Consider the following 25,638-nt stretch of genomic DNA (forward strand, 5'->3'; position numbering starts at 1 on the left):
ATTTTACCACAATTGCTCCTTAACTGTAGAAATGAGAAATTGATGTCTTTTATTTTCACTCATTCAGACGGAGGAAGAACAATTTTTTTCTACATAATTACTATCTTTATTTATGTTGTCACTATATAATTAATTATGCCTTTTTTTTTGCATTTAGGGAAGGAAAGACTCTATGGGTAAGCGCCATTTTGATCAAAACAGAATCAATGTTGCTACTGAGGCTGAAAACATGTAAAGAATGAAGCTGTAAAAAAATTTAGCCCAAGAAATGCAAGGGCAGTGGGTCACAGAAGATGCAAATTGCTGGAATCTTTTGAAGAACAACTATTGCAGTTTAAAGTCAGCTGGACAACTCATCTGGGACTGGAAGGCACCAATATTCACCTGCACAGCTATACGGGAGAATGGCCTGGGGGCTTCCCTCTTCCATGTCAGAGATTTTCTTTTAGCCCTTCCTCCTTTAAAAGGGCTGATACCAAGTCTGAAAAAAGAAGTGTTTCCTCATCAGAGATCCACACTATTATGTAGCAATATAAAAGATAAGGAAGACACAAAAGAGCTGAAATGTAACATAGAAATGTTAAGTACTGAGCAACATTGTGACTGATGGATTTATTGTGGGGAACCATCAGATTACCTCATTTGTTATTAAGAATAGAAAAGAAGGCTTTGTTTGAAGCATGTGAAACTTTCAAACACTGATATTCAGAAACACTGATTGGTGGGCCACTGGAAAATGAGGCTGGAGAAGTGGTAATGGGAACAGAATAAGTATTTGTGATCAGAGATAATGGGAACTGCAGATGCTGGAGAATCCAAGATAACAAAGTGTGAAGCTGGATGAACACAGCAGGCCGAGCAGCATCTTAGGAGCACAAACGCTGACGTTTCAGGCCTAGACCCTTCATCAGAGAGGGGGATGGGGTGATGGTTCTGAAATAAATAGGGAGAGGGGGGATACAGACCGAAGATGGAGAGAAAAGAAGATAGGTGGAGAGGAGAGTATAGGTGGGGAGGTAGGGAGGGGATAGAGCAGTCCAGGGAGGACGGACAGGTCAAGGAGGCTTTGCATCAGTTTTCACAGTGGAAAGCACAAACAGCAAACCAGAACTTCAAACGAGTTGGGGCAGAAGTAAGAAGGTATGAGAGATGATGGATTCTTTGGAGGATATATACATTCAGCTCATTAAGGAGAAGATGCTGGGGAAGGTGAAAGGTGGATGAATCACCTGGACCAGATGGACTGCAACCCAGGGTTTTGAAAGAGATAGGTTGTGGAGACATTAGTGGGATCTTTCAGGGGTCACTCGAACCAGGGAGAGTCCCACTGGAAACTTGTTAATATTATACCCCTGTTTAAGAAGGGAGGGAGACAGAAGAAGGAAAATGTCACCATTTGCCCTAAACCTGGTTGTTAGTAACATTTTAAAGCCCATTATTAAGCACAAGACTGTGGACTATTTGGAAATGCCTCGTAAACTAGGGCTGAGTCAGCACAGTTTTGTCAAAGGTAGATCATGCCTGACAACGCTATTAGAATTCTTTGAGGAAGTAACAAGCAAGTTAGACAAAGGGGAGCCAGTGGACATGATTGATTTTGATTTTTAGAAGGCCTTTGTGTAGGTGTTGACTAGAGGCTGTGAAATAAGATAAGAGCCCGTGGTGTTCCGGGCAATGTATTAACATGGTTAGAGGATTGGCTGACTGGCAGAAAGCAGAAAGTGGAGATAATAAATCAGACTGCATTTGGAATATTGCAAGAAATTTTGGGCCGTATCAAAGGAACAACGTGCTGGCCTTGGAATGCATCCAGAGGAGGTTTACAAGAAATATCCTGGAAATGAGAAATTTATTGTATAAGCAATGGTTGATGTTTTTGGGTCTGTACACAATGGAATTTAAAAGGATGAGGGGGTACCTCATTGTAACTTACAGAATACTGAGCGGCCTGTATAAATGGCCATGGAGAAGATGTTGCTACTAGTAGGAGAGAGTAGGGACCACAGGCAGAGCCTTAGAGTGAATTGGTGACAGTTGCATCTGTCCATATGAAGCTTTCAAAAAATATTTGCTGGACAATCCAAGCCTTGGAGAATCAAAGATCTACTCAAAAGATAAATGTAAGTATGAAGCAATTCTCACACATCAATGAAGTTTCCAGATCCAAAGTAAAAACTCAATAGTTAAGAAAATCATCAGAACATCCAAGCATAGAAAGCCTTTTGAAGGTTCGGCCCTCTGAATGTACCATGAAATGTCCAGCTTTGATGAATTTTACAAGTCATGTAGCATAAAGGTCCATTGGCAGAGGTGATACACTGGATCAAAGTTCAATCAAAGTCCTACAAAGAATCATTCACTGACCAAAAAGACAAAGACTATTTTCAACATCCAATAGGGACTATCTGGCATCCTTCCAGAGGTATGCACATCAAATGATTGACAAACCAGATGCTAGCGATATATACAATCCGAGAGAGGTAAACACATGTATCACATATAGAACTCATTGTAAACAGCAACTTAATAACACTGTCCAAAGTATTTATAAAAAATCAACCTTTCTGTTCTCAGAAAACTGATAACTATTTGATTAACAGTGGCAACTGTCAATGTACTATCTCTGTAAATTCTACCACTGACACGGGAAGGCATGAAGAAACATACAAATATAAACCTTACAATGTATAACAGATGTATATCACCAATTCCATGAGCAGGATCAGTTGTGCTGTAGTACAAGTACAATAAATCTGTATGAATATTACACATGTTCTGAATTGTAGACACTGTTGAAGCAGCAGTTAGCGCAATTGTACAAAAGCACACTATGGTGTTGCAGAATCACAATCCATGGAATCAATCAAATATCAGAGATGCAATAGAAAATGCAGTAGACTATTCAAGAAATACTTGTAGAACTGAAGATGAAAGAAGAATGAAACAAATACAGAAAATAAATGGTGGGAAAATTCAGCAGTACATTTATAGAGAGAGAAACAGAGTTACTATTTAGAGCCCAGTATGACTCCTTTTTTTACAAAATAAGACTGGAACACTTCAGTTTCTTCTGAAGTAGTGTGACTAAAATCTGTCGTAAAGAGGAAGTTGAAAATTCAAGGGGGAAAGATGGAATAACTCGCTCAGGATAAACCTAAGCTTGAGAATATCACGAGATAATGGATTTTTCAGAGGACATAAATGTTCAGCAGACAAAATGCATTGAGAACTTGAAGAAAAAGAAAAGAAACAGGATAAATCACAAGCTCTGTGCCATTCATCGAATGGAAAGACTACCAGTTTACATTATGCCGTGGAAGAACATGCACATAGAACAAATTAAGATCAGTAGCAGCAGTTACAGAAGCATTGGCTTAAGCTCAGATCAACACTAGAGAAAATAACAGACATGCAAAAACAGGCACCCTGTTCACAACAAGGAGCTGCAATCACTCATGAGACAACCTTTTTTAGAGATAAATGCCAACAATTGTACAAGTAGAATGTATAGGAAACCAACCAACAACTGAAACAACAAATAAAAGAGGTTCAGGTTTCAAAGAGCAAAAGAAAAAATAAAAAAGAAGATGATGGAGGATCTGAACAGTAATTAGAGAGGTAATGGCAAAAAAACAACTGGATCTACAGAAAGCTATAAATTTGATAAAATTAGAATAATCCAAGATATAAAATTGCAAGCTTTTATATGACCTAGATGCTCTTAAAAGGCAAAACAGTAAATGTCAAGTAGATTTGCACCACCCAAAACATTTGCAGAACAAGATCAGACAATGTGTGAAATGGAATAAAACTTGGCTGTAGTGTATCAAGATAAGCAAGTTCTGATACATCAAATGCAGCCCATGAAAGAAACATTTGGCAACACATAGATAAAGAACATGCAATAGCTCAGATGATTGTGGTAATCAATTGCACTTCCAAAAAAGTCAGCATCATGATATCTGGATGTATTAATTGATTATTATATGTTAAAGCTAACTTTTAATATAAGTAGTTAAACTTCCATTTGATAAGGAGAGGGATATTGTATATATACCTTTCCTTGGCAGAGTTTGCCTGAAAGGCTGTCATGTGTATATCTTACCTGGCAGTAAGTTTGCAAACTGCGTATGTGCATAAATCTGTTGGTTTTCTGTAATTTTTTTTCACAGCTTAGAATTTGTTTCACAGTTTTCAATAAATTATCATGGAATCCCTCAATCTCCAAGGTGCAATTGACCATTATCAGTAACACAACAGTTCTATAAGACTGCTACCAGTAACCAGCATAATAGCCGAGTAAGTTTTAGTCCTTAATAGTTTCATTCAACAGTATAAAGTTAAGCATAAATGAGTGAATAATAGCATTAATTTGATGCTGGGGGAAGTAGTTGTACACAAATTCTGCAAATGACAAAGTAATTGCTTGCCTTGATTTTGTGGAAAGCTGCATAGACCTCCATCAGCAGAAAGAGAAACTTGCTCTTATGTTAAGACATTGCATAATAAAAAGAGAAATGTTAATGTGACACAGCTATAATTTCCCCACTATTTTAGTTGAGCTGAATTGAATTCCACCAAAATTTGACCCATTTCTAAAGTTACTTTTTTTTGTTGTTTCAACGAGATTAATGACCATTTTAAAATTAATATTTTGTTAGGTGATGTTAAAAAATGAAAAATTGCCATCAGATAGAACACCTTGCCGCAAAATGTATAAAGGTACCATTGCTATCTATACTTCACCAATAGAAAAATCTTTAGTAGGATAAGGATTTGTCATAGGCAAATCCCCATGATTCCCATGATCAGTACATAACTTTTGTGATGTTATTCACTTCATTCTTCTTACTGGGGTAAAGGTGGATTCAGCGTGGCTAGTATGTTTACTGACAGGGCAACATTTCTATGCTTACTTCTGATTATTTAAAGCTCAGCACTTCCATCTCTCCATCCATGTCTTAGGTAAGGAATCTTTCCAGCACACATTGTATCCTTTCTCCTATTACCAGCATTTTCCCTCCACCCAATCCTCTCTCGGGCCTCTTATTTTCTCTAAATGTTTTCATTGAAAACTGTAGCGTCCATCTTAACATCTCTACCCTTCTCACTCCTGCGAACTTAATGCACTCTGAACTTGCTGCACTCCTAACATTGTCTTCTAATTTGAGGGCAGTACTACTGTCTAGCACACCACCCTCTGGCGAGCAGAGGCCAAATTCTGAAGTGATGAAATTTCCTTCTAACTGCTCTTGGTGCATGACCCCACTACTGAATATCAATCAACCATTACCCAATCTGTACCAACAATCTTTCACAGAGCATGGCCATCTTGGTACTTAACCTGAAACTATTACTCCATTGCTATGGTTCAAAGAACTGCATGTGTTTTAAGGACCTCCAATGAGTCAAGATAGTTGGCCAAAATGCGAAATTAACTTAAAACAAATAACAGATCGATTCCCAAAATTACAAGCATTAAGTCTAGTAATAAGGCATGAAGAAGACTACGTGCAAACTGTACATATTAGAGATGGCAACAAATTTCACACCAGTTGCAAGGTTAGGGATGCATTTTCCCCTGGCCGTGCAGGGTTAATATTTGCTGACGAAGAACATGATTTAAAGAAAGTGTATCTGACAATAACATCCACTCTAATAGCAAGGGTTGAATTCTAAGGAGTTCGTCTGGCTTGGCAAATATTGCATTACAACCTTCATCAGTTATATGTAGGATTTGATCCAGCCTTAACCATAGATTAAGTTCAAGGCAAAGATGACTTTTTTCTTTAAACAAAAGGTATTGTGGAAAGGAAGGATGAGATAAACCACTAGGGGGACTTACAGAGATTTTAGCAGAAATACTTTGAGATCATCAGCAATGTAAGTTGTGATTAGCTGTCAAATAAAAAAAAGCAGGCATAGTGTTTGCATACTACAAACACAACAAAGTACATTTTATTTGATGGCATCTACTAGTAATGACTTCCAGCTTTGTATCAGCTGCTTTATATCCGTGATCCTGGCCAGAATTCAACTGCAGATATTTTTTGACTTACACCGAACTCCTTGGATCGAGTTTAAACTCCCCCATCTCTGCTGATGTGGCAAATGAACCATTCTAACTGACATTGTATTTTAAACAAGCACTCGTAAAGAAAAGTCTTGAGCACTTTTTGTTGATGTGAAGGATTATAATGTTTTGGTTTAATGCCTGAGTTTTTTTTATATTAATTTAGAGCACAGCTACTTTCAACCATCTGAGAAATAGATGTTTCTTTGGTCAATGTAATAATTAACAAACTTGGCAAGCATTTAATAATCTTCCTAACATTCACTTTTCTCTAAGTTATGGTTATCTGAATGGAGATTGCATACATTATCAATTTTTAAGAGGTGGTAAGATGACCCTGACTGTGAATGTAAAGCGAAATGTTGAACTCAAAATAACTACAGCAACTCAGCAGATGATCAGTTATTGGCTACCGACGTGTATGTAGTTCTATCCTACAGGCATTCAAAATGTGCAAACGTGGAGCAGCCACGACTGCAAATATAAGTCCCAAACTAACAAAAGATGCCAGATACATCTGTGATTTGTTCATAACCATCTGTTATTTTGTACAGTACACACGAGTAAGACCAGCCTCCTGGCTGCCATTAAACTGTTTAAAGAGCCTTCGTACACCACGAAGTGAGTAAGAAGATGAGAAATCACTCATGGAAAAGAATGGCGATGGACTATTTTGATGAATTTTCTAAAATATACATTAAGTGGTTGATTAAAATATGTACAAAAGCACTTTCGAACTGTTATTCTGTTGTAGTTAAAATGCCTGGCATTAAATATCATTGCATTTGCTGTTCTTGAAAAATGGGATCAGGAGCGTTACTGTCCCATCAATGCTGGTAATGTCACTGACTTCATTTTGAAAGAGTCCTACCAGCTGATTCGTCAGCACAGCCCCTTCATTCAGAAGACAGGCACCTTTTCCTCAAGAATTTACATTTTATCATATAAATACGACCTCAACTGTAATTTTAATTCAAGACTGAATGCAGATTTACAGATCAAAGTTTAATGTTAAATTATTCTGATCTGATGATTTGTATTGAAATATTTACTCAACAACTCAAGTGCCATATTTAAATCCAGTCAGTGTTATAAAGGTGTGCTGTCCTCTCCAGAGCCCAAGAGAGGGGGATATATTGTGTTCTAATCGCTGGGCTCTGTAGATCTTTGGGTCTGGGCTTTTTGGGGAATAAGCCTGCAGCAGAATCGTCAGTGTCCTAAACAGCCAGTCTGGTGTATAGACCAGAAACAGAAGTTGCTGGGAAAACTCAGCAGTGTCTATAAAGAAAAGTCAAAGTTAATGTTTCAGGTCCGAGGATCCTTCCCCAGAACTAATGACAGTGAGGAAAATGTTGGTTTTTATGCAGAAGCTAGTTTGGGGTGGGAGGTATTAGCTGTGATAATAGATGGGGATAGAGCCCAAAGACAGAGAAGAACTGTTAGACAGACAAAGGTGTTGATAAGAATCTGGCTTGGAGGGTGAATTGCTGTTAATGGAAACTGTTCATAACTAACAGTGGGAAGTGTGTAATGGCAGGCTATGTGATAATGAAGTCTGGTGTGTGGGGTAAGGGGCTGGGACATGGGAGAGTTCAGGCCCTAAAATTATTGAACTTGATATGGAGTCCAGAAGGTCGTAGGGTCCCCAAGTGGAAAATGAGGTGTTGTTCTTCCAACTTGCACTGAGCTTTGCTGGAGCACTGCAGCAAGCCTGAGACAGAGATGTTGGCTGGGCAACAGTGAGGTGTGTTAAAGCAGAAGGCAACAGGAATCTCAGGGTCCATTTTGCAGGCAAAATGTAGAGGTTCTGCGAAGGAGTCACGCAGTCTACTCTTTGTTTCCCCAGTGTAGAGGAAACCACATTGTGAGCAGAAAATGCAGTAGATTAGATTGTGGGAAGTGCAGGTGAAGTGCCGCTTCACATGGAAGGGATGTTGGACCCTTGGATACTGGGGAGGGACGAGGTAAATGGGCAGGTGTTACGCCTTTGGTGGTTACAGGGGAAGGTGCCATGGGGCTGTGGGGTTGTGTCGGAGTGAAGGAAGAGTAGACCAGTGTGTCTCAGAGGGAACAGTTCCTGCAGAAGACGGACAAGGAAGGAGAGGGTAGTATGTGTCTGGTGGTGCCATCTCGCTGGAGGTAGTGGAAATGGCATCTGATGATCTTCCGAATGTGAATGGTGGTGGAATGGAATGGTAAATAAGGACAAGGGGAGCCCTTTCGCTGCTGGGGGAGGGAACAGAGGCGGTGAGGAAGTACAGGATGGACAGACTCAGTTGAGGGCCCTGTTGACAACAATGAAGGGAAATCCTTGGTTGAGGAAGAAGGTGGACATGTCAGGGGCTCCCTTGTCGAAGTTGGCCTCCTGTGAACATATGCGACGGAGTTGGAGGAACTAAGAGAATGAGATGGAGTCTTTACAGGAAGCAGGGAGTAAGAATGTATAGTCCAGGTAGCTGTGGGATTCGGTGGGTTTATAGTGGATAACAGTGGCCAGTCTATCCCCAGAAATAGAAACAAAGATGTTGAGGAAGGGAAGGGAGAAGTCCAGGTGAAAGTGAGGCCAGGCCAGGGGAAAAATTGGAGGTGAAATCGATGAACCTTTCCAATTCTGGATGCGAGAGAGAAACAGTACCGATGATATCATCAATATGTTGGAGAAAGAGTTGTAGGTGGGGGCCAGAATAGGACTGGAACAGGGAATGTTCCACATATGCCCTATAAAGAAGCGGGCATAACTGGGGCCCATGCGGGTACCCATGCCATCCCTCTTAACTGAAGAAAATGAGAGGAACTAGAAGTTGTTGAGGGTGAGGACGAGCTCAGCCAAAAGGAGAAGGGTACTAGTGGGTGGGGATGGTTCAGGCCTTTGCTCCAGGAAGAAGTGGAGAGCCCTAAGACCATCCTGTTGGGGGATGGATGTGTAAATGGATTGCATGTCTACGGTAAAGAGGAGGTGGATGGAGCATCCGAACCGGAAATTCTGAAACTGACGTAAAGTTTTGAAGGAATCACGGATGTACATGACTGGACCAGAGGAGAAAAGACTAAGTGAGGTTAGGAAGAGATGAGTTCTGTGGGGCAGGAGCAGGCTGAAACAATGGGTCTGCACGGTCAGGTCTGTTTGTGGATTTTTGAAAGGATGTAGAAGCGAGTTGAGTGGGGCTGTGGGATTCTCAGCTTTGAGCAGTGGGGAGGCGATGACCAGATGAAATGTGGTCAGTTGTTGTACTTGATACAGTGGCCTGCTGTGCCATGATAGGGGTCATGGTCCAGGGGGAGATAGGAGGAGGTATCTGAGAGCTGACACTCAGGTCCTGCAATGTCAAGTTCAGTACACCAGACTACAACAGTGCCACCCTCATCAAAAGGCTTAATAACAGAATCAGGGTTGGATCTAAGCACACGGAGTGCAGCCAGTTCGGAGGGGAGGCGGATGGAAGATGGATAAAGGAGCAGATATGTGGAGACGAGACCTATCTCCATCCATCTGGAGACGCAGACAGTAAAGTTAAGTGTAGGCAGGCAGTTAGGATGGGGATTGTTCAGTCCAGGCAGGATGGACAGGTCAAGGAGACAGGGATGAGGCTGGAAGGTGGAAGTGGGGGCGAGGGTTGAGATGCGGGGAGTGGATAGTTGGGTGAAAGGACAGACAGGATAGGGAGGCGGAGATGAGCTGGGCTGGTTTTGGGATGCAGTCGGGGGCGGGGAGATTTTGAAGTTTGTGAAGCCCTCATTGATACCATTGGGCTGCAGGGCTCCTAAGCTTCTATTTCACTTGGGAACGCTGTGGCTCAGTGGTATCAATGTGGACTTCACAAGCTTCAAAACGCCCCTGACTGCAAGGATCTAGGCCCGAAACATCAGTTTTTGTGCTCCTAAGATGCTGCTTGGCCTGCTGTGTTCATCCAGCTTCACACTTTGTTATCTCAGATTCTCCAGCATCTGCAGTTCCCATTATCTCTGATCACAGCTCAACCCTGCCTCCCTAACCTGTTTCTGGCGTGGCATGGTGGCTCAGTGGTTAACACTGCTGCCTCACAGCACCAGGGACCTGAGTTCGATTCCAGCCTCAGGCGACTGTCTGTGTGGAACATAGAACGTAGAACACAGAGCAATACAGCGCAGAACAGGCCCTTCGGCCATGGGTGTTGCGCCCACCTGTGAACTAATCTAAGCCCTGCCCCCTACACTATCCCATCAAAATCCATATGCTTATCCAAGGACTGTTTAAATGCCCCTAATGTGGCTGAGTTAACTACATTGGCAGGCAGGGCGTTCGACGCCCTTACCATTCTCTGAGTAAAGAACCTGCCTCTGACATCTGTCTTAAATCTATCACCCCTCAATTTGTAGCTATGCCCCCTTGTACAAGCTGAAGTCATCATCCTCGGAAAAAGACTCTCACTGTCCACCCTATCTAATCCTCTGGTCATCTTGTATGTCTCTATTAAATCCCCTCTTAGCCTCCTTCTCTCCAATGAGAACAGATCCAAGTCCCTCAGCCTTTCTTCATAGGGCCTGCGCTCCAGACCAGGCAACGTCCTGGTAAATCTGCTCTGCACCTTTTCCAGTACTTCCACATTCTTCCTGTAATGGGGCAACCAGAAATGCACGCAATATTCCAAATGAGGCCGCACTAGCGTTTTGTACAGTTGCATCATGACATCATGGCTCCGGAACTCAATCCCTCTACCAATAAAACCGAGCACACCGTAAGCCTTCTTAACAGCACTGTCAACCTGGGTGGCAACTTTCAGGGATCTATGTACGTGGACGCCAAATCCCTCTGCACATCCACACAGCAAGAATCTTCCCCTTGACCTGGTATTCTGCCTTCCTATTATTCCTCCCAAAGTGAATCACCTCACATTTATCTGTATTAAACTCCATTTGCCACCTTTCGGCCCAATTCTGCAATTTATCCAAGTCTCCCTGCATCCTGCAACATTCTCCCACACTGTCCACCACCCCACCGACTTTTATGTCATCTGCAAACTGACTAACCCATCCACGCGTGCCTCCGTCCATTTATATAAATGACAAACAGCAGTGGTCCCAAAACAATCCTTGAGACACACCACTAGTGACCGGACTCCAGGCTGAATATTTTCCATCAACCACCACTTGTTGCCTTCTTACAGAAAGCCAGTTTTTAATCCAAACTGCTAAATCTCCCTCAATCCCATGCCTCCGTATTCTCTCCAATAGCCTGCCATGTGGAACCTTATCAAAGGCTTTACTGAAGTCCATGTACACCATGTCAACTGCCCTACCCTCATCCACAATCCTGGTCACCTTCTCAAAAAAACTCAATGAGGTTTGTGAGACACGACCTGCCCTTGACGAATCCATGCTGCCTATCTCCAATCAAATTGTTGCTTGCCGGATGATTATAAATCCTATCTCTTATAATCCTTTCCAAAGCTTTTCCTACAACAGATGTAAGGCTCACAGGTCTATAATTACCTGGGTCATCTCTACTGCCCTTCTTGAACAAGGACACAACATTTGTAATCCTCCAGTCCTCTGGTACTAAACCTGTAGACAATGAGGACTCAAAGATCATGGCCAAAGGCTCCACCACCTCCTCCCTATCTTCCCAGATAATCCTCGGAAAAACCCCATCTGGCTCAGGGGATTTATCTACCTTCATACCTTCTAGAATTGATAGCACCTCCTCCTTACTAACCTTAATCCTTTCAATTCTAGTAGCCTGTAACTCAGTCACCTCCTCTACAATATTCTGCTGTTCCTCAGTGAAAACAGATGAGAAATAATCATTTAACACCTCTCCGATCTCCACAGGGTTCACACACAACTTTCCACTTCTGTCTTTGACTGGCCCTATTCCTACCCTAGTCATCCTCTTATTCCTCACATACCTATAGAAAGCTTTAGGGTTCTCCTTTATTCTACCTGCAAATGTCTGCTCATGTCCCCTCCTTGGTCCTCTTAACTCTCTCTTTAAATCCTTCCTCACTAACCTGTAACTCTCCATCACCTCATCTGAACCATCTCGTCTCATCGTCACATAAGGCTCCCTCTTCCACTTAACAAGAGATACAATTTCTTGAGTAAACCACGGTTCCCTTACCTTATCACTTCCTCCCTGCCTGACAGGGACATATCTATCAAGGACACGCAATATCTGTTCCTTAAACCAGCTCCACACTTCGATTGTCCCCATCCCCTGAATTTGTTAACCCATTCTCTGCCTCCTAAGTCTTGCCTAATTGCATTATAATTGTCCTCCCCCCATCTATAACTCTTGCCCTGTGGCATGTTCCTGTCCCTTTCCATCCCTAAACTAAACATAACCGAATTATCGTCACTCTCTCCAAAGTGCTCACCTACCACTAAATCAAATACCTGGCCTGGTTCATTACCAAGTACCAGATCCAGTGTGGCCTCCCCTCTTGTCGGCCCTTTGACATACTGAGCCAAGAAACCCTCCTGCACACATTGGACAAAAACTGATCCATCCGACGTACTAGAGTTATAGCATTTCCAGTCAATGTTAGCGAAGTTAAAGTCTCCCATAATGACCACCCTGTTCATTTCACTTCTGCCCAAAGTTTGTACATTCCCCCTGTGTCTGCATGGGTTTCCTCTGGGTGCTCCAGTTTCTTCCCACAGTCCAAAGATGTGCAAGTTAGGTGAATTGACCATGATAAATTGCTCATAGTGTCCAGGGATGCGTGGATTAGGTCAGTAATAGGGGGATGGGTCTGGGTGGGATGCTTTAAGGTTTGGTGTGGACTTATTGGGCCAAAGGGCCTGTTTCCACACTGTCGGGATTCTATGATCTTCTAACTCCTCACCTTTACTGGCTCTATCACCACCTCCTTGACCTGTCCGTCTCCTCTCCACCTATCTGCTCCTTTATCCATCTTCCATCCACCTCCCCTCTCTTCTATTTATTTCAGAATTCCCTTCCCCCCCCCCCCCCCCCCCATCTCTAAAGAAGGGTCCAGACCCAAAACAACAGCTTTCCTGCTCGTCTGATGCTGCTTGGCCTGTTGCGCTCATCCAGCCCTACACCTTGTTATCTCAGATTCTCCAGCATCGGCAGTTCCTACTACTTCTGTTCTTTTGAAGGCCGGAGGCTGATGGAATGATATGAAGTAATGACCCAGCAACTTGCTGCTTTCTCCTTGTCCTCTTGATGCTGCCTCATGCAAGTGGTTGATGATGACTCCCAGGAGCCCCATTTCTTCATCCAATCTCATCACTCTTGGTGGTGTGGTACATTAGAAAGTGTGAGATAAAATGTGCATGAGGGGAGAGAGTGTGTGGATGGGAGACTATAAGAGAGAAAGACAGAGTAATTATGTTAGTAACTGTGCATGTGAGAGTGACAAAGTGTGTGTGTGAATGTCAGCGTATGAGCGAGAACGCTAGAAGTGAGCCCGATACACTTCTATGTGTGTATTTATTATGGACGGACACACACACACACACACACACACACACACACACACACACACACACACACACACACTTATATGAATTTTGCAGGGGCCATTTGGACCGTGCATAACAAGAGGCTGAACACAAGTTAAACCCAACTCCTTCACCTGGCCCCACTTCACTCCTCTTGGCTGGTAACCAGGAATTGGGGCTTAGCCTGTGTCTCTCTAGCTTTGCTTCTTAAATAAGAATGATTTCCTTTCTTCCCTCTGCTGTGTGGCATTTGTTAATGAGCATTTCAATTAATTAGACACTTTTAGAATTATCAATTCATTGTTTTGACATTCAATTTTCTCACTTAATCAGTTTTATTGCTTTCTTTATACCTTAATTTTTATTTTTGAAATTTTGTCTCTAATGTCATGCCAAACCAAATCTCAGGCAGCTGGCTGCGGGTCTTTTCGCTGAAGGAGAATGAGAGGCTCAAAAGAAGCTTGAACGCTTTCTGGAGGGCTGGCAAATGAAGTTGTTTTTGCTCCAATTGAAATAAAACTGTTGCAAATGATCAGCAATTCTGATGGCTCTATGCAAAGTATGCCAGTGATTAGTAACTGTACCTCAGAAAAAGTGCCGGTAGTGGAAATGAAGTGCTGATTCTGTTTCTCAGTCCACACATATTATAAGACCTGCTAAGCATTCTAAAATATTTGTTTACATTTCAGATACCCACCACCTGTAATACTTTGCTGTCCCACTAAAAGTCACAAGTTGGGCATTTATAAGATTTGATTAATTTCAATGCAAAGTGAGAAAATAGTTATTACTCAATGCAAAATGTATTTTTTTTGTCACATAGCATATATCTTTTGGCTATTGCTGTCTGTATATTGCATTGAGCCAGGTTCAAAGAAGCACAGATTGTTCCATGGGATGAATGACCAAGCTGTGTCTGGTTGTCCAACAAAACAGTAGTTGCAAAATGTAACATATGGAAACTTGAGGTTTTGCTGGGGCCAAGAAGGTTTGTGAAATCTAAAGAGAACTGTTGAACCCCTCTATTATCACAGTTCCCAATTCTAGGCACTCGCAAGATATAAGGAGGGCAGTGAAATAGCGGCAGGATAGGGAATGAGACACTCGGAAGCAGACTGAGCACTAGGGCCCAAGCTGGCTTTCCCTGGCTAGAACACTCTTGGCCAGCAGACATTGGTTGACTACAATCTTGTTGAGCTAAAATGTAAAAAATAGGCTACCTTACTGCCTCTTCTCTCTCTCCCTCACTCTCTGTATTGCCACTTGTTCAATTTGCTGAATGAAAAATAACTAACAATGCTATACTGACCATCTTTACAACATAATCCAAAGAAAAATCTAAGGAGATCAGCAGAGAAAAGATTTTTTTTTCTATTTTTGAGTTAATTTTTCAAATGAAATTTTTGACCTGGACATTTGTCCACTGTGGAAACTCTTGTGTATTCCGGGAATTTCTGAAATGGAATGGTGAGTGAGTCAAAAGCCAAGAGTGCAATGCTGGAAATGTCCGAGATGTCTGGCAATGAAGTGAGTTGGAAACTCATCCACTGCTGCAAAAATCAGATACAGATGATTTCAACTCATTAATATGCTAATTATGCATTTACCAAATGAGTAATGACAGAAAAGTTAAAATGCATGCTCGGAAACTTTGCCTAAGACTGCAACATATGGAACTGAATATTGGAAATGAGTGGGTAAGAAGTAAATGGGAGTGGCTTATAGAAGATTGGACAGCTCTAAGGTTCTTGTCAGTGTATCGTAAGGTGGGCATAAAGAGTTTCATGGGGATCTCATAGGAAGAACATGGCTATGGAAGCCTAAATCTTGTTCTGATGCATGTTCAGGACCCCCTGGCATTCCAATATTCTTTTGACTTGCTAGCACCAATCTGCAAAGTTGTAGCTGTGTAATAGCCCATGCTAGTTTAAAGTACACTCATAGCTCAAATGCACCATCAGATCTTGACCTGCATGTCCAAAAATTGGATTCTAATACTTTGGATGGATAGCTTAACTGTCTGTTTGTGTTGGTGGAAAAAACACAATCAGCAGAATCAAGGTGACTCAATGCTGGGCAAGTATCCTAAGTGATTTTAACTGCCCATACAGCCAGTTCAGTCATGCATGTGGGGCTAAAATCATTCATCAGGACTTGACGCATGATTGCTGCCAACATCAAACCAAAGTCAGATATTGAATGCTACTGATAACAAGCATGGCACAATAAATACGAAGAGTTGTCCAGGACCAGGCAAGAGAGATCAATGGATAAACTTAGAGATGCAAGAACAACAACAGTGTATGCTACAAAGGTTCAAATCAACTCTGAACTGAAGCGGCATCAGGTAGATTACAGAAGGTAATTGTATCAATGGAAATAACCAGGAGCAAACTATTAATGGTGGAGAGGTTCCAAGGTGAGAAGTAATGGGCATCAGGAAGAAATGGTATAGCTGTAGCACTGGAAAATTCACAGCTTCATAAAATGCTGAATATTCACATATAGATGGTTTTTTTGGAACTTAGAAACCAGAGTAAGACATTTAACACTATCCAGCTTATTCAACAATTTCATCCAATCATGACTGACCTGTATATTAACTTTCTCAATTTATCTTGGTTCTGTAATCTTCAATGCAAAGCAAAACATGACCAATCTGAATTCTGAAATTTTCACTTGACATAACCACAACACATTTTGGAAGAGAGAGTTCCAGATTTGTGTGAAGATTTGCTATTTTGCACATCACTCTTGAATGATGTCACTCTAATTTGAAAACTATGCCCTTTGGTCTGGAATTACAAACCAGAGGACATAAAATGTCACCTCTTCCTTGCACTGATAAAGCCTTTCATTCTCTCAGGACAGTGACTTGTAAGGAATTCAGGGATTTACATTTACATAAGTAATCAATTAAAACCTTCTAACTGATTGAAGATTTAACAGCATCTCAGTGGTGTAACCCTTTTGTCTTTTACTTACAAATTCTGTGCCTGATACCAGCTTCAGCTAACACCTGAAGAGGAGTGAGGATCTGAAAACTTATATTTTCAAATAGACCTGTTGGACTATAAACTGGTGTTGTTGGATTTCTAACATTGTTTTTCTCTATTTATCTTTCCAACTCCTTAACTAGCCATGTTAAACTCCTGAGACTACCAATTATTCTTCTCCATTTGAGGACTCAAACATACTTATGGAACCTTTTCTTGTAATCTAAAGTTTTGGGTCTTGGAATTTAGAAAGTGCTCTCACTTATCTTGCTTACGTTCAAAGTGATGGTGTCCCATCTTTCCACATTGAATGCTAAGTGATAATGGGAACTGCAGATGCTGGAGAATCCAAGATAACAAACTTTGGAGCTGGATGAACACAGCAGGCCAAGCAGCATCTCAGGACCATAAAAGCTGACATTTAGGCCTGAAACGTCAGCTTTTGTGCTCCTGAGATGCTGCTTGGCCTGCTGTGTTCATCCAGCTCCACATTTTATTATTTTGAATGCTAAGTGCTTTAGTTTTGTAAACACACTTACTCTTTCAAGATCTTCCCCCCTCATCTGGACAGCCCTAACACCCCCAAATTCTGCATCAACACCCCACCACCCTATGCAATCTTCTATTATATCTCTTGTTCCTAGGCCTTACATCTCATTCCCACCCTGAGGCCTCAACATATTTTCCTGGGCCTCGATTCCAGTGAATCTGACACTGGGGACTGCTCAATCAGGTTGGCTGGCAGCCCTCTAAGGTGCTGCCGCCTCCTGAGTGAGTGGCAGACATTCCATCTCCAACCAACATATGCTCCATGGTTGCACGGCAACAAGCATTGATGGGAAAGAGTTCATCATCAACTCTTTTGGTGTTGGGAATTAAGGATACCCTGCCATCCTCAGATCTTGGTCAAGTATTCCATTGTAAATGATATGTTTATCACCATCCCAGCTCTTTCTGAAGGAGTTTCCAGAACTGAAAGCAAAGCATCAATTATAGCCTGACCACAGATTTATCCAACTATCGCAGCTTTCCTTCCTTTGAACAACAGCCTTAAAGGTAAAAGCTAAAATTGTTCCATAACTTACTCAGATTTGTGGCCTGCGATTCTTAGAGAAATCCAAGTCAAAACATATGTGTCTCAGTGTCTGACTCATTGTGTGATCCCAGCGATAGAAAGTGTCTGTGTGTCGGGGTGGTGGTGGTGGGGGGGGGGGGGGGGGGGGGGGAGCTGCTGTTAATGAATGACCTGCTAAGTGCCAATCTCTGCCCTTGCTGCAAACCTAGGTCTCTCAACATGTCTCCTGCCATCATCGACCCTGATGTCTGGAATCCAACAACAGTACTAGGGCCTTGGGTCGGTGATGTACCAACTGCTACAACTGCTTTCCGTTGGTCTGTTTGGCAGCTACCAGTGCATGGGCTGTCCACCCCACAGCCCCTTATTCCTTGGAAGGTCTGCCTTTGTCTAGTCCTTTATCTTAGTGACAAATGATGCAGTGGGTCTTCCATAAAAGAGGTGATCTGGAGTATCACTTGCTTCCCAGATGGCAAGGCCTTTACTGTCTCCAAAAAAATACTGCCCAGGCATTCTTCTAGACTTGTGTCATACTTGCTATTTTGGTCCCTATTTCATAGAACAGCAGGCTAGTTTTACCTGGCGTCATGGCAAATATCTCTCAATCAACAGCATTACGCTCATTGTTACATAATCATTTATGGGACTATGTGGTGAGCAAATTGGCCACCGTGTTTCCTACATTACCACAGCATCTGCATTTCAAAAGTACTTTGTTGTCTGTAAAATGCTTCGAGACATCCAGTGGTTATGAGAAACACAATATGAATGCAAACCTATTAGTGTCTGTGAGTCATCAGTTTTGGTGAATGCTGGAAGCTGGGAGCAAGTAGATTCAGGCTGGAAGACCAGAAAGTAGACTACGAATTTTAGAGTCATAACTTCATGATTACGAGTAGCGCAAAATGAATGGTGTCAAATTAACAACTCAAAAAGTTTTTGAGAAGACTTGTAGCTTGGGTTTGGATGAGGTTGTAGGCTTGCTTGCCGAGCTGGTGTGTTTTGTTGCACATGTTTCGTCATTCTGCTAGGTAACATTGTCAGTATGCCTTCTGTGAAGCATTGGTGTTCTGTCCTGCTTGTTATTTATTTGCCTCGGTTTGCTGAGGTGGTTGGCATCACTCCCAGTTCTACTTTTCAGTGGTTTGTATATCGGGTCCAGTTAAATGTGCTTGTTGATGGAGTTCTGGTTGGAATGCCAAGCCTCCAGGAATTCCCTGGCATTTTTCTGTTTGGCTCATGCTGTTATGGATCTGTTGTCCCAGTTGAAATGGTATCCTTCGTTGTGTTCATATATTCTTATTGTCAGTTTTCCTCCAGTTTGTTCTATGTGATGTCTCACACAGTCCTTGTGTGGTATTTTGTATATTACATTAGTTTTATTGCTTGTGGGTATGGGACCCTTTACATTCGTCAGTAGCTGTCGCAGGGTGGTTGTTGGTTTGTGGGCTACCCTGATGCCTAGGGATCTGAGTAGTCTTGTGGTCTTCTCTGAAATGTCTCTGATGTACGGTATGGTGACTAGTGTGTCTGGCCCTGTTGTATCTTCGTATTGTGGTCTTTTGTGGAGTTAATTGCGGATTGTGCTTTTTGGGCATCCTTTCCTTTTAAAAACTCCAAATAAATGTTCCTGTTCTGCTTTTGTGCAGTTCTGGATTGCTGCAGTATGTTGTGGCTCATTTTATTAATGTCCTGTTGCAGCTCCATTTACGGGTGTTGGGGTGGTTGTTGGTGTAATTAAGTAACAAGATAATGTCTGGTTTAGAAGGGGTGGAGGCTAGGAAGTTGTTTCCGTTAGGCGGGGAGACTAGGACCCGTGGTCACAGACTTAAAATTAGAGGGGGTAAATTTAAAACGGAAATGAGACGACATTTCTTCAGCCAGAGAGTGGTGGGCTTGTGGAATTCATTGCCGCAGAGTGCAGTGGAGGCCGGGACGTTGGATGCCTTCAAGGCAGAGATTGACAAATTCTTGATCTCAAAAGGAATCAAGGGCTACGGGGAGAGTGCAGGGAAGTGGTGTTGAAATGCCCATCAGCCATGATTTAAATGGTGGAGTGGACATGATGGGCCGAATGGCCTTACTTCCACTCCTATGTCTTATGGTCTTATGGTCTTATCTGGTCTGTGTGTGGTCTTTCTGTATACACTGGTCTAGAGTTCCCTGTTGTTATGTTCTACCATTATGTCTAGGAAGGGCAGTTGGTTATTGTTCTCTTCTCCTTTTGTGAATTTTATCCCAGTGAGGATGTTGTTTATGTGTCGGTGAGTTTCTACTAGTCTTGAGATTTTGATAATTACGAAGGCGTCATCTACAAAGCGGACCGAGAGTTTGGGTTGTATAGCGAGGAACACTATTCATTCTAACTTTTACATTATGGCTTCTGCAATCAGTCCTAATATTGGGGATCCCGTTGGCGTTCCATTGATTTGTTTGAATATACGATCGTTGAAGGTGGAGTGGGGTGTGAGGCACAGATCCAGCAGTTTCAGGGTGCTGTCTTTGTTGATGTTGTTGGTGTTGTGAGGTGCCTGCCTTCCTGATTCGTCTAGTGTGGCAAATGTCTCTTTGGCTAGGTCAATGTTTATGGATGTAAACAATGCTGTTCTGTTGAAGGATATCATTATGTCATCCTCTTCCATTCTGGTGTCCTTGATGGTATTCAGGAATTCTTTGGAGGAGTGGGTGGAGTGGGTAGTGTTGCCAACTAAGTATTTCAGTTTCCATTGTAGTTCCCTGGCAAGCCTATATGTTGGCATGCCTGGAAGTGAGACAATGGGTCTGAGAAGGACCTTGGCTTGTGTACCTTGGGGAGTCAATCGAAGCAGCATTGTTGGATCTGTCAGGCTTCATTATTTGGTCATCTGTCTTGCCAATATCTCCTGAGTTGTGTAATTTCTTCAGGGTTGTTTTGATCCAGTTCTCTGACTGTGGTGTTGGGTCTAACACCGTCTGTTGGTAGGTATCGGTATCTGCCAGTAGTCCTTTAGCTTTCTTGATGTATTGGGCTTTATTAAGGACTACTGTCATGCATTCTTTGTCTGTCTGTAAGATTATGATGTTTCTGTCTTTCTTGAGTCTTTGCAGGGCTTTCTTCTCTTCTGTTTTGAATGTGTTCCACTTACCTTTTCTTCTCAGTGTTAGGACTGATGGTCTAATAAATTTCCTCCATGAGTCCATTGTTCCTTGGTGTTGATTCCAGTGCAGCCAGGAAGTCGGTTTTTTTGGCAACTCTACAGTTATAGTTCAGTCTGCGTACTAGAATGGTCCTCTCAGTGTCTGTAAGTGGTCGGTCTGAGATGTTATGGATTCATGTTCCTGTGTTGTCCCAGTCCTTATTGTGAGTGAGTTTGGCTGGTTTTTCTTGTGGGGTTTTTCTTTTTTTTTGCTCTGGTCTTTTGTTGTTGCAAGGTGATGGCTTGTTCGAGTATAGTTGTCCATTCTTGGTCGACTGAGTCGGAGTATAAAGTTTTTGGTGCACAATTTCTTGCTTATATTTGTGGAGGTGGTTGTGGGCATCATTGATCATATAATTCTGCAGCTATTCTATGCAACTCTTCTTTGTGCCTGTCGATTGTTGATTGGTGGTTTATATTTTAAGCTGAGTGGTAGTACCTGTTTTCTGAAGTATAGTTGTTGGCGGGTCGCACTCGGACAGATGGCATTTGTCTTTCATCTGTGGGCCAGTTTGAGGGTGTTGCGCCTGTAGATTTTTTGAGATTTGGAGCCCAGGTTGTGACTGAGGTTGTAGCTTTGCTCGCTGAGCTGATGTGTTTGGTTGGTGACATTTGGCTAGGTAACATCATAAATAACAAGCAGGACAGAACACCAACTCTTCACAGAGGCACACTGTCAACATTATCTAGTAGGGTGACAAAACATCTGCAAGCAAACGCATCAGCTCAGCGAGCAAGGCCACAACCTCAATTAACAACTCAGTTTGTATCCCAGCCAACGATCAGCTGAACAGAAACATAGAACATAGAACATACAACATTACAGCACAGTACAGGCCCTTTGGCCTTCGATGTTATGCCAACCTGTCATACCATCTAACCTACACTATTCCATGTACATCTATATGCTTGTCCAATGACGACTTAAATGTACTTAAAGTTGACGAATCTACTACCGTTGCAGGCAAAGCATCCCATTCCCTTACTACTCTCCGAGTAAAGAAACTACCTCTGACATCTGTCCTATATCTTTCACCCCTCAATTTAAAGCTATGCCCCCTTGTGCTCGCCATCACCATCCTAGGAAAAAGGTTCTCCCTATCCACCCTATCTAATTCTCTGATTATTTTATATGTCTCAATTAAGTCACCTCTCAACCTTCTTTTCTCTAATGAAAACAGCCTCAAGTCCCTCAGCCTTTCCTCATAAGACCTTCCCTCCACACCAGGCAACATCCTAGTAAATCTCCTCTGCACCCTTTACAAAGCTTCCACATCCTTCTTATAATGCGGTGACCAGAACTGTACACAATACTCCAAGTGCGGCCGCACCAGAGTTTTGTACAGCTGCAGCATAACCTCATGGTTCCGAAACTCGGTCCCTCTATTAATAAAAGCTAAAAGACTGTATGCCTTCTTAACAGCCCTGTCAACCTGGGTGGCAACTTTCAAGGATCTGTATACATGGACACCGAGATCTCTCTGCTCATCTACACTACCAAGAATCTTATCATTAGCCCAGTACTTTGCATTCTGGTTACTCCTACCAAAGTGCATCATCTCACACTTGTCTGCATTAAACTCCATTTGCCACCTCTCAGCCCAGATCTGCAGCTTATCTATGTCTCTCTGTAACCTACAACATCCTTCTTCACTATCCACAACTCCACCGACCTTGGTGTTGTCTGCAAATTTACTAACCCATCCTTCTACGCCCTCATCCAGGTCATTTATAAAAATGATGAACAGCAGTGGACCCAACACCGATCCTTGCGGTACACCACTAGTAACTAGGATAAATCCCATCCGGCCCAGGGGACTTATCTATTTTCACCCTCTGTATGATTTCTAATACCTCTTCCTTGTGAACCTCAATCCCACCTAGTCTAGTAGCCTGTATCTCAGTATTCTCCTCGACAACATTGTCGTTTTCTAGAGTGAATACTGTCGAAAAATATTCATTTAGTGCTTCCCCTATTGCCTCTGACTCCACACACAACTTTCCACTACTATCCTTGATTGGCCCTAATCTTACTCTCGTCATTCTTTTATTCCTTAAATAACTATAGAAAGCCTTAGGGCTTACCCCGATCCTATCCGCCAACAACTTCTCATGTCTCCTCCTGGCTCTTCTGAGCTCTCTCTTTAGGTAGAGAGTATTCATTCATTTTCAACCCTTAAAAATTATTACCAAAAGTCACATTTATACCCCAATGGCTAGAAGAAGTTTGGAATTGAGCTGTAGAGTCAATCAAGTCAAAGAGTTTCAATGGACCTGAACAGAAGAAGCTGACAGAGCTGAGGTGGATGTGGACAAATAAAACCAGATCTCGGAGAATGGGTAACTATCCCTTTGAAAACGTACAAACATCGGGTTACTTTTATTCAAAATGATACAGAATAGTGAATATTTTGTGGATAGTGTTGGAGATTATTTCCTTTGTTTCTCCATTTTGTGCTGAAATGTTTGAGCTATGAAACTTGCAGCTTGGGCCTGAGCCAAAGGAGTGCATGCGAAGTCAATTAGGAGGAAATACTTTTCTAGATTAAAAGCAAAACGTTTTATGTTCAAGTACAGAATAAGGCCAAATTAATCATACCAAAGCCAAGATGATTTTTTTTCTAAAAATGTATACCTGGGGAGGCAATGTCCTATCGGTACTATTGTGAGACTATCAATCTAGAGACCCAGGTAATGATCCAGGATCTGGGTTAAAATCGCTCCATGGCAAATAAGCAAATTTGAATTCCATAAAATATCTGAAATTAAGAGTCAAATGGTGACCATGGAACCACTGCTGATAGCTGGGAAAAAACCACATAATTTGCTACTGTCCCTCAGGGACTCAGCTGGCCCAAGTGTGACTCCAGACCCACAGTAATGAGTTTGACACTTAGCTGCCCTCTGGACAGTAAATGCTGAACCAGCCAGTGATGCCTACAATTCATAAACAAATTAAAAAATAAATGTAAACAGTAAGTGTTAAGAATGAGTTTATAACAGCCTAGCTGATGCTCCAGTCATAGAAGTTTGACAACACTTTAGGGAAGCATGTTATATTACTACAACTGACGAATTTTAAATTCAGTAAAAAAAAAGCTAATTCCACTGGTGGCTGTTATATTTTTTTAAAAAATCTAGTTCACATACATCCTTAAAGGAAGAAAAGCTGCTATCCTTACCCAGTATCTGGCCTACACGTGACTCCAGACCCGCAGCAAAGTGGTTGACTCTGAACTGCCAGTCAGTTCAAAGTGATTAGTAATGGGCAACAAATGTAGTCCTTACCAGTACTGCCTCCCGCAATGAAAGAATAAAGAAAACAAAATCTGTTCATTCTGTCCACAGGAAGAAGAATATCCATGTCTTTGAGGAGAGCTGATGGAAACCAGACCGATTGACCAGTGGACACCTATAATGATCTCACATGAATGCAGTCAACCTCAGCATCATGTGCTGATATGTTTGGTCACCTGAGACAACAGGATCGGTCGTTTAATATTTCTACTCATCCTGGCTTGCCTGAAGTAAATAGACACAACTCTCGACTTTGGTTCAAACCAAACAAATTTATTTTCTTTCAAAACACACTGGGGACTTTTCAGTACAGCTAAAACAGCACCTGGAAATATAGAAGCTGCGCTCTTGAGATTTTCGAAATGACCTTTGCAAAGTCTGCGCTTAAGTTAATGCTCTAGGGAACAGAGACGAGAAACATAATTACAATCATAAACAGTATATATACTTAATCATATTTTGTATAATCTTAAATACCATGTAATCCTATAAATTATCATTCATCTTTTCTGTCCAAACTCCTCCATTCTGTCTCAGTGAGGAAATAATAGTCATATAGAGTGATGGTGGGGTGGTAGTAACGATATTGGACTAGTAATCCAGATCCCACACTAATATTCTACCAGAAGGAGTTTAATTCTCACAATGGCAAATAGTTGGAACTTGAATGCAACAAATATAGAGTTAAAGGTGATCACATTCATTCTGTTTCAAAAAAACTCTGGATGGTTTGGTAATATCCTCTGAGATGGAACCTGACCTGTCTTTTACCTGATAGTTAAAATGTCTTGCAGTGTAACAGAGTCTACTGTACTGCAAGACATTGTTAGCTATCAGGTGTAAGATAGGCCAGATTCTGGGCTGAAAATAAGAAATGACACTGCAAGTTGCCAAGGATTTTCTGCAAGAAGCAGAGTTGTCCCTTATAGTCCCACGTGAATTTTTAAAACCCAGATGGATGGAATTGGCAGGCAAACTACCATTACACCTGACAGAGCTAAGAAAATAGGAATAATTGAGATATTAGCACAATACTTGAGTTTACTAAGAAATACAAGAGAGGCCAGATTGTCAGGGCAGTGAAACATCAGAATCAGATTGTACTGAGTTATGGTTAAAGGAGCTTGGAAATGAAGAAACATTAAAGCAATGTGGAATTTTTAAAAAGTTGGAGATAGAATTCCAAAGCAAAGAAAATCCAAGGAAAAGGAAATGAGACAATTACAATTAGCATTAGAACTTTTTCTGCCTGAAGTCTACTATTTTTCTATTGTGAAGAGTTATTTTCAAACAAATGTTGCGGACTGGTGTTTTCTGAGGTCCACGTCAATACACTGGGGGCTAACTAAAGCTTGGAAAGTCACTACTGAGGTACAATGTGGGAAAGGTCCCTATCTAAGGCCTTTACTGCAATGGCACAGCAAGAGACTGGAAACCTTGTAATCCCCTAGTTTGTATGGTCTACAAGGAATGTAAAACGTGAATGTCAAGAGTATTGAAATTGCATTGATTCATCTTGAATGGCACATGGCGCTTAGAGAAACATTTATGTCTGTTGTTCTTTCCAAAAATTCC

This window comes from Stegostoma tigrinum, chromosome 31 (genome assembly GCF_030684315.1).
Source record: "Stegostoma tigrinum isolate sSteTig4 chromosome 31, sSteTig4.hap1, whole genome shotgun sequence".
Lineage (NCBI taxonomy): Eukaryota > Metazoa > Chordata > Chondrichthyes > Orectolobiformes > Stegostomatidae > Stegostoma > Stegostoma tigrinum.